The sequence below is a fragment of the Macaca nemestrina genome, chromosome 7 (assembly GCF_043159975.1).
Source record: "Macaca nemestrina isolate mMacNem1 chromosome 7, mMacNem.hap1, whole genome shotgun sequence".
NCBI classification, from domain to species: Eukaryota; Metazoa; Chordata; class Mammalia; order Primates; family Cercopithecidae; genus Macaca; species Macaca nemestrina.
The window spans coordinates 98,013,260-98,023,322 of NC_092131.1; the positions used below are offsets into that span (position 1 = coordinate 98,013,260).

Here is a 10,063-nt window from a genome sequence, read left to right on the forward strand (position 1 = left end):
TCAAATGTACAAGAGTGTCAAGCGGCCCTGCCCCGGAACTCCTGCATTCTTCGTGAAAGAAGCACATCAGCATTTTATGAGCCTCTCCTAAAGGGAGATAATGCCCAGCTTCATCACCAAATGACCTTCCTTTCAATGGTACCTTCCTCCTCTTGTATGGCCACAGAGAACATTCATGACTACATCCCATCAAATGCTAAAATTGTCTGAAGCCCCTGGGCTTCAGGGACCTGCAACCCCACCCATTACAGGACACGGTTTTGTGGTCCCAACATGAACAGAAGCATGATATCAGCATGATATTAGTCTCTAGGCCCAGCCAGGAGCATTCACTCATAAAGAAGGTAATGACCCCAATTTTTTTTAACTTTTCTCCATTCCACAATTTTTTTTTTTTTTTTTTTTTTTTTTTTTTTTTTTGAGATGGAGTCTCGCTCTGTCACCCAGGCTGGAGTGCAGTGGCCGGATCTCAGCTCACTGCAAGCTCCGCCTCCCGGGGTTTACACCATTCTCCTGCCTCAGCCTCCCGAATAGCTGGGACTACAGGCGCCTGCCACCTCGCCCAGCTAGTTTTTTGTATTTTTTAGTACAGACGGGGTTTCACCGTGTTAGCCAGGATGGTCTGGATCTCCTGACCTCATGATCCGACCGTCTCGGCCTCCCAAAGTGCTCAGATTACAGGCTTGAGCCACCGTGCCTGGCCCCACAATTTTCTATAGAATGGTTTTTAAGGATCCAGAAAGTTCTGATCCTATCCCCACATATCCCTGGCCATGAAGAAAATAAACCGATATCGTTTGCCACAAGGCACAGTTCCTATACATTATCTTTAGACCAAAACTGATCACTGATAAAATACAGGTTTGTCATGGGGTTCAGTAGACCTTATTCTGTGAAAAACAGAATACTGGATGAGAGGATTTCGCTGATCCTTCCCAATCTAAGATCAATCATTCTGATCCCAAATACTTTCATTTCCCTTTGATCTTTAGTTTGGCAAAGAGACACGGGTGCCTTGGCAAAGAGATGAAAGAGAAGGACAGGTGAACATTTAAAGGAGAGGCCACAAGTTCTGGTCTCTTCAGAAGGTTTGTGTGCTTGCTGGTTCTATATCATGCCATTCATCTCTCTCCACTCAAATCTGAAGAGTTGACTGGAAATTCTGAAGATATATCTGATATTCAAACTTCCTCTGACTTCTCTGATCATTTCTAGAGACTCGTTGGTGATAGAAGAAAGCAAGTCATGTCAACAGCAGAGCCGGGGAATCTTTTCCCGCTGTTCCAGCTGTGCTTATCAGAGGCCTCTTCCCTTCCCTAGACAGCTCGAGATGGAGTTGAATTGGGATTTGTAAAAGTAAACAATGCAAAACCCAAGTTGGTGTTTTTTCTATCACCCAATGGATGACAGGCTGTGAGTAAGAACTGAAGAGAACTCAACAAGACTGCTTTTCCTAAGGCTGACGGAGAAGCCAGTTATGAGGGACGGTGGCAGCAGGGAGGGAGTGAAGCTCCTCAGCTGAGGCTGACTTCACACTGCAGCTTTGTCAACGGCCCTGGAAGACAGTTGCCTCTGTTGACTACCAAAGTCTCCTCCTGTCATCCTTAGGAATGTTTTCAAAACATCTACAAACACTGTTTTATTTTCTAGAAGCAAACATATTTTTTAAATAGCCTGGGTTTTCTTCATACCCTGTGGTCAGAGACCCATGAGACTCTAGGCTGCTTTCCCCAGATACACACTCCAGCTAACTCGAGAATCCACCTAGAGGTTGAGGTAAATTCTGTCAGTCTAGTTGGCTCATCCTAAATCACACATTTAACTTTTAAGTAAATGGACCCTTTATTTATAAAGGCTTCATTTAAAAGCCAACAACAGTCATTATAGAATAGAGCAGGCCGGGTGCAATGGCTCATGCCTGTAATCCCAGCACTCTGGGAGGCGGAGGCGGGAGGATCACGGGGTCAAGAGATAGAGACCATCCTGCCTAACACGGTGAAACCCTGTCTCTACTAAAAATACAAAAAAAAAAAAAAGAAATTTGGCAGGTTTGGTGGAGGGCACCTGTAGTCCCAGCGACTCAGGAGGCTGAGGCAGGAGAATAGTGTGAACCCGGGAGGCGGAGCTTGTAGTGAGCCGAGATCGTGCCACTGCACTCCAGCCTGGGCAACAGAGCGAGACTCCGTTTCCAAAAAAAAAAGAGAGAATAGAGCAGTCATAGCCGTCTTAGATACAGATTACTGTTCATAGGGTCACCAACATCATCACATCCTTGGGAAGGCCACTCCATAAAGGGATCGGTTCACCAGGTTGAAGTCATACTACCTCCTGGGAGCAAGCTGGGTGAGCACATTCCTGGGTACCATCTTAACTGCAAAGCTATACAGAGATTATAATGTCCCTCTCACCCTCTCCTGCTTCTAGCCTCTCCCTGGCAGAAATACAGAAATCCTGAATCAAGAAAATGCTTTCATTAGGATCCCAACCTTCTGTTTAAAATAGCAAAGTCATACTCTGCTGTTTTTCTAGTAAATTACAAAACAGGTAAAGTTGGAAACACAGACACATACAGACTGTGACTGACAACCAATCTGTTTGGTAAATTGGGTGGCATTTAGAAATGTCTTCCTATTTAGAAGGTTAAATTCATGAAAAAAGAACAGAGCTGGCTGGGCACAGTGGCTAACGTCTGTAATTCCAGCACTTCAGGAGGCCAAGGCAGGAGGATCACCTGAGGTCAGGAGTTCAAGACCAGCCTGGCCAACATAGTGAAACCCTGTCTTTACTAAAAAAAAAATTACAAAAACTTAACTGAGCATGGTGGTGGGCACCTGTAATCCCAGCTACTTGGGAGGCTGAGGCAGGGAGAACTGCTAGAACCTGGGAGTGGTAGCTATAGTGAGCCACGATGGTGCCACTGCACTCCAGCCTGGGCGACAGAGCAACACTGCATCTAAAAAAAACAAAAAACAAAAAACAGAGCTGTTACATTGTTTTTGACCATATGAAATAAAGTGGCTTTGCCTTCTTTAAAGAAAGTAGGAATAGGCTTCCTCCCTCACCCTTTACAGCCTTACCCAATCAAGGTTGGGATCCATCCAAACACAGCACTGGGCACTCAAGAGCTGCCTGTCTACTGTGTAGCTGAAGCCCTTGAAATGGCCACGATGGTAACAACCCATAACCCTGTTCGTCTTGCTACCTTCATCTGAGGACTGAAGCTTCCAGTAAACAAGGGCACAGGGTAAATGGGTGGCTGCAGAACGTGACATGGCAATAGATTCCCTAGCAGTAACATTCCATGGGAGGTGCAAAACTACAGAAAACTCAGGTAGCAATTTATGATGAAGACTGTAGTTTTTCATTCATCTAATCAGAGCAATAGAAATACAGGTCTGAGAGAACATCTCACAGCAGCATCAAAGAACCTAGTTACAAACCAGGAAGTGAGCTGGGGCTACCTGACAATGTGACTTTTCAGCTATCAAAACAAGGGACGGGGCGTGGTGGCTCATGCCTGTAATCTCAGCACTTTGGGAGGCCAAGGCGGGTGGATCCTGAGATCAGGAGATCGAGATCATCCTGGCTAACATGGTGAAACCTCGTCCCTACTAAAAAATACAAAACAATTAGCCGGGCATGGTGGCGGGCACCTGTAGTCCCAGCTACTCCGGAGGCTGAGGCAGGAGAATGGCGTGAACCCGGGAGGCGGAGCTTGCAGTGAGCCGAGATAGCGCCACTGCACTCCAGCCTGGGCGACAGAGCGAGATCTGTCTCAAAAAACAAACAACAACAACAAAAACAAACAAAAACAATCAAGGAAAATCTAATACTCTGTATGCTGGCAAATGCTGAGCCTAAGAATGTTTCTGGGGCTCTGGGGTTGCAGGAAGACAGGCATATGTGCGTGCACACATACACACAGGCACATTTATGCCTGTGTAAACACTCACTCATCTATACATATTTTGAGGGTTCAGTTCGTAGTGGTTCCGGATCATTTCAGCTTGCTTTGGGTACAGTTCATATCTACAATCCTTGTAGCACCACATATCCCTAAGTTTAACTGAATTAAACAGTAGACTCAAAATACAGAATGATAGCACGATTCTTTGACTTCTAAAGTCAAAAAAGCAGAATTTGAGCTGAATGTATTCCCCCCAAATTTGTATGTTGGAGCCCTAATCCCCCAAGTGATGGTATCAGGAGGGGTCCTTTGGGAAGTGATTAGGTCGTGAGGGTGGAGGTCTCATGGATAAGATTAGTATCTTTATAACAAGAACATGAGAGAGATGATCTCTCTCTCCACCATGTGATCTTGGACTTCCCAGCCTCCAGAACGGTAAGAAATTTCTATTCCTGGCGGGGCACAGTGGCTCAAGCCTGTAATCCCAGCACTCTGGGAGGCCGAGACGGGCGGATCACGAGGTCAGGAGATCCAGACCATCCTGGCTAACATGGTGAAACCCCGTCTCTACTAAAAAAAAAAAAAAAAAAAAAAAAATACAAAAAACTAGCCGGGCGAGGTGGCAGGTGCCTATAGTCCCAGCTACTCCGGAGGCTGAGGCAGGAGAATGGTGTAAACCCGGGACGCGGAGCTTGCAGTGAGCTGAGATCCGGCCACTGCACTCCAGCCTGGGCGACAGAGCGAGACTCCGTCTCAAAAAAAAAAAAAAAAAGAAATTTCTATTCCTGTTGCTTAAGCCACCCAGTCTATGATGTTTTTGTTTATAGCAGCCTGAGCTAAGACACTTCGATTTTATTGTTCTATCTTACCACTCTGTGTTTAAAATTTAAAAAGTGAACACAATATATTTAAGTTGCAGCTGTGTTTTTTAAAAGAAAAACATATTTAAGAAGTGTATTCCATCATTTCCTTAAGTTGAATATTATCTTTAAAACTGAAATGTATACACTTTAAATTGTCTTAAAACTGAAGAATAAATCAGCCCCGCGCCTAGCCGATGGGAGCGCGGTGGCCCGGCGCCCACCCGGAGGGTCACGCCAAGCCAAGGGCGCCCCCGCGGCGCCCAGGCACGAACCCGGGTCCCCGCCGCCGCGGGCCTGGGCATTTTTAGTCAGGGGATGCTTAAGGGAGGCCGGCCGCGCCCAGTGCATTGTGGGAGTCGCTCGTGGCCCATTTTCCGGGAGGAGGCGGATGGCACAAAGCAAGCGGTGAATCGGTAAAGAACCCGGCCAACCCGCAGAGGGAGGGGTGGGGGTGAGCTGTGAGGAGAGCAGGCCCGAGAATCATGTCTACGGGTGAGTCCTTTAACCCGGAAAGTTACAAATTGGACAAGAGCTTCCGGCTAGCCAGATTTACTGAACTGAAGGGCACAGGCTGCAAAGTGCCGCAAGATGTCCCGCAAAAATTGCTGGAATCTTTATAGGAAAACCACTTCCAAGAAGATGAGCAGTTTCTGGGAGCCGTTACGCCAAGGCTTGGCATTGGAATGGATACTTGTGTCATTCCTTTGAGGCACGGTGGGCTTTCCTTGGTTCAAACCACAGATTACATTTACCGGATCGTAAACGACCCTTCCGTGATGGGCAGGATAGCACGTGCCAACGTCTTCAGTGACCTCTACGCAATGGGAGTCACAGAATGTGACAATATGCTGAAGCTCCTTGGAGTCAGTAATAAAGTGACCGACAGGGAAAGGGATAAAATGATGTCTCTGGTTATCCAGGGTTTTAAAGACACAGCTGAGGAAGCAGGAATATCTGTAAGGGGCGGCCAAACCATACTAAACCCCATGATTGCCTTGGGAGGAGTTGCTACCACTGTCTGTCAGCCCAGTGAATTTATCATGGCCAGCCCCAAGTTGGACCAGCAACAGGGGTTGGTGTCCCCTCCTGGGATCTGTGAGGCAGCAGCTGAAGGACGAATAAATTTGAAGTTGGAGAAGGCCTACACATGCACCACATCCCTAACCTACAGAACCCTGGAGATACAGTATTAGAGTCCAGCCCCTCTGACAATCCAGAGGTATCTACTGAGCATTTTATTCAACAATACCGTTCATGCCCTTAATGACAGCACAGCCGGCCAGCCTCATCTAACAATAAAATTTTGAGCACAACTATACTGCCAAGGGAGAGACTCTTTTATTCTAAAATTATTTCAGCCATTTGGTTGCCCTCTTCAGCAATCAGTTTAAGAAATTGGGGCCGGGCGCGATGGCTCACGCCTGTAATCCCAGCACTTTGGGAGACCAAGGCAGGCGGATCACGAGGTCAGGAGATCGAGACCATCCTGGCTAACACAGTGAAACCCCTTCTCTACTAAAAAATACAAAAAAATTAGCCAGGCGTGGTGGCAGGCACCTGTAGTCCCAGCTACTCGGGAGGCTGAGGCAGGAGAATGGCATGAACCCGGGAGGCAGAGCTTGCAGTGAGCCAAGATCGTGCCACTGCACTCCAGCCTGGGCGACAGAGCTAGGCTCCCTCAAAAGAGAGAGAGAGAGAGAAAAGAGAAAGAGAGAGAGAGAGAGAGGAAGGAAGGAAGGAAAATTGGAGTCAACTAAATATTGATATCCAGATTCTAAATTTTAAGTATCAATTTCTCTTTTAATCTTAGATGTCGTGGTGGAAGGAAAAATCAGTTAGCAAATAAGCAATCCCAGAAAAAGTGTAGCTAGCTATTTGATGCCTTTATGCCTTACGACAATGTTGAACGCAATGAGAAGGATAGGTTCCCTTTATTGAAAGTTTTTTGTACATTCCAGACCTAAATCAATGTGTACTACTTTGGACATTAGCCTTGGAAGAAGGAACAGCTCTTTCTCTTCTGGCACCACAGTGTATCTGCATTTGATTTTCTCCCATTGTGCATGAGCACCTCACGGGCCACAAAGATGCGCTTTGAGAGCACCCTGAGATGAAGTTTATTTTAAAAGGAACAACAACCAACACCAACAATCAACACCACCACCAGACCCACAGGGGCTGTCCAATGTACATTATTATCATATCCTTGTGTTATGAGTATTGAGTTTTAGAACACAGTTTGGAAAGTGCCAATTTAGAATATTAATGTCTTTATCTTTAATTTTACTTTTCATTCTGTAAACATAACTAGATTATAAACAATTTTGTTTCAAATGCACTAGACTTTTTAGCTAATTCAATTGTAAGTAACTTTAATTAAAAATGTCAAGTTTATACTCATCAAAAAAAGAATCAATGAAGAAGATAATTTATTACATAATCACTAACAAAAATCTTGCCATGTAGAGAAGGAGGCATTAAAAAGGATTCACTTCAAGGAGTCAATCCACAGAGTGCATCTCTGCACTTGCTGTACCCACTTACTGGAACGTTCTTACCCAGATGCCCCCCTAGCATGGCTTACACTTCTTCAGGCCTCTGCCCAAATACCAGCTTATCCAAGAAGTCTTTCTTGACTACCACCCAACTCCATCCATGTCTATTGTCCTAGCTGGATTCATTTTTCTTCATTTCACCAGTTTCCTGTCAAGCTGTTTATTGGTTGACTCATCACTTACTGTGTTTCTTCTTCACTAAGAGCTCCCTGTTCCCTGGGAACAAAAAAACTTCACTTTCTGTTGTTTACATGGTTAATTTTTGAACCCAGAACAGTACCTGGCCTGCCCCCAAGCAGACACTGGGGGGAAAAATGACTAGGTGATTTCTGTATCAATTACTGCATGCTTTACACTAATTTGGAATGCCACCTTTATTAGGAAAAGTCATGTCTCAATATACTCAAGGATGAAAGCTCACATTTACTGTCTACAGAACGAATGCCCATATTGGTGGTGGAGGTAGGGAGAGAAAAGGGAAGAATCTCAGCAAATGGAAGGCCATTCTCATCAGCTGGGGGTGCAGCTGGAGCCACGCATTCACTCCACCAGCTCTGCTGGAGGTAAGAAGCTTCACAGACCTGCCCCTCGCCTTTTTCTTCGTATCTTTAAAGAAAATCCAGAGCACCATCTAGTAAACATGTGCAGATTTCTGAGGAACCTCAGGGCTCCAGCTATAAAAAGCATTAAATACCAAAACGAAGCTTGCTAAGCAGCTGGACACAAGACAGGACAGGAAACAATGGAGAACTTCTAGGGCAAGAGGAGCAAATCCCCTCTTAGCTGGCCACACCCTCATTCCAGCCTCGCACCATGGTGCCAATTCATAGGGATATTCACCTCGCTTTGCTCTCAACTGTGATGCATCTGTATCAGTCACAGCTCTAAATAGAAACACTAATCTCAAAGCATATAAGGCAAAAATGAACCTGTATCTAGGTTTTCTCCTCTTTGTCATTGATCTATTTGGCCACCAAGGTTCATGCTGTTCAAATGATTTCAGATTTATTTTAAATACACTTTAAAGCTAACAGCACAAGCTTTTGCCCATTTATTTTACTTATTGTTCCTTTTCTCTGGGCTAGTTTCACTTGTTCATCCAAAATATATTCTTCCAAATAAATAGTAGAAATACCATTACAAGTTCCAAAAGAAAAAAAAAAAAGCCTCATGCAATTTTGATGGAGAAATTGAGGGCAAAAGGTGCAGCACTGGCCCCATCCTTGGGATAACCACTCCAACATTGATCCTTCAGGGTCACGGCATCTTCCTCTGGTGCCATCGATGCACCTGCTGTCTCCCGCTGAAAACCTATTTCTTTTCTTTTGCTTTTTTTGAGATGGAGTTTCACTCCTGTTGCCCAGGCTGGAGTGCAATGGAGCAATCTTGGCTCACTGCAACCTCTGCCTCCCAGGTTCAAGTGTTTCTCCTGCCTCAGCCTCCCAAGTAGCTGGGATTACAGACACCCACCACTACGCCCAACTAGTTTCTGTATTTTTTTTAGTAGAGATGGGGTTTTACCATATTGGCCAGGATGGTCTCAAACTCCTGACCTCAGGTGATCCTCCTGCGTAGGCCTCCCAAAGTGGCTGGGATTATAGGTGTGAGCCACCATGCCTGGCCCTGAAAACTTATTTGTCCCAATGTATGTCTTACCTCGGAGAGCTTTAGGAAGCCACACCCCAACGGGGTTCTAAGAGTCAAGTGATTCCTGCCCCCTAACTGCCACCCTCTACTGCCACTGCCTCCTGCTGTGGCCATGGCCTCGAACCTACACCATTGCAGGGCTGACTGCCTCTGTGTGGTAGGGCTTCATTAGGAGAGATTCCAATTGAAGGTTGTCTGGGATGGATGGCCAGGCACAAAATGGCAGCCACAGTTAGTGATAGAGGGGGCTGGCCTGCCCCCAGCTGCGGTACACTGGCCCAGGGGGTGGTGAAGGGGATCTGACAGACTGCCTCCGTCTGCTGAGGTCATCTTCACTTGTGGTCCACACTGACTCTTCCCAGCTTCTCTCAGCCTGTGTGTGTCCCCACGGCCCCTTTTCTCTGGACCTCTTGGATGCTCAGAGCAGCTCTGAAAAGACCAGGATGAGCAGGCTTTGGAGACTCCTCCCTTGGAGCCCTCCTGCTTCCGGAATGGCCATCCTGCAGCCCTGACCAGTCACTACCTTTCCAGAGCTCCAGTCCCTCACTTTTCTCACTTATCCTAGCCTTACCTGCCTCTTACAAAGCCACCTCAACCTGCCTCAAACTCAAGTTACAGTTAACCCCCTCTGTGTTTGCTTTCACAATGAGCAGATCCCTGACCTCACAGCCTGTCAATTTTCCTCAACCTGGGTTACGTGTCAAACCCTTTCTCCCCACCAAGGCTCTTCCTTTCCCAGTTGGCCTTCTGACCAATCTCCACTCTTGCCTTCTTCTAAGTTGTGTTCCACATGGCGCAGGTGCCCTCACTTAAAAGGAAAAAAAAAGTGATCCTGTATCTCCTCTGCTTAAGACCCTTCCTTCAAAGGCTTCCCAAGGCTTCTAGGATAAAAGTTGAAATTTTGAACCTGGTCTGCAAGTTCTCATAGCAAGTTCTCATAGCATCTCGGCCTCCTTTCCTGGCCTCAGCTTGCACCATTATCTCACACACCTTACTCCAGTCAATTGCTCTATAAAACCTACTCTCTTCATATAGAAAGTTCATCAGGGCAGAAGCTCTCTGAGGGTGAATGTCTGTTTCTGTTTGCCTGA

The 10,063-nt window shown here is 46.1% G+C and overlaps 1 pseudogene; it reads left to right on the top strand.

The window, feature by feature from the left end:
• The first annotated feature begins 5,252 nt into the window (after window positions 1–5,252).
• Window positions 5,253–5,963, top strand: LOC105479357 (selenide, water dikinase 1 pseudogene; annotated as a pseudogene).
• Window positions 5,964–10,063: the final 4,100 nt, after the last annotated feature.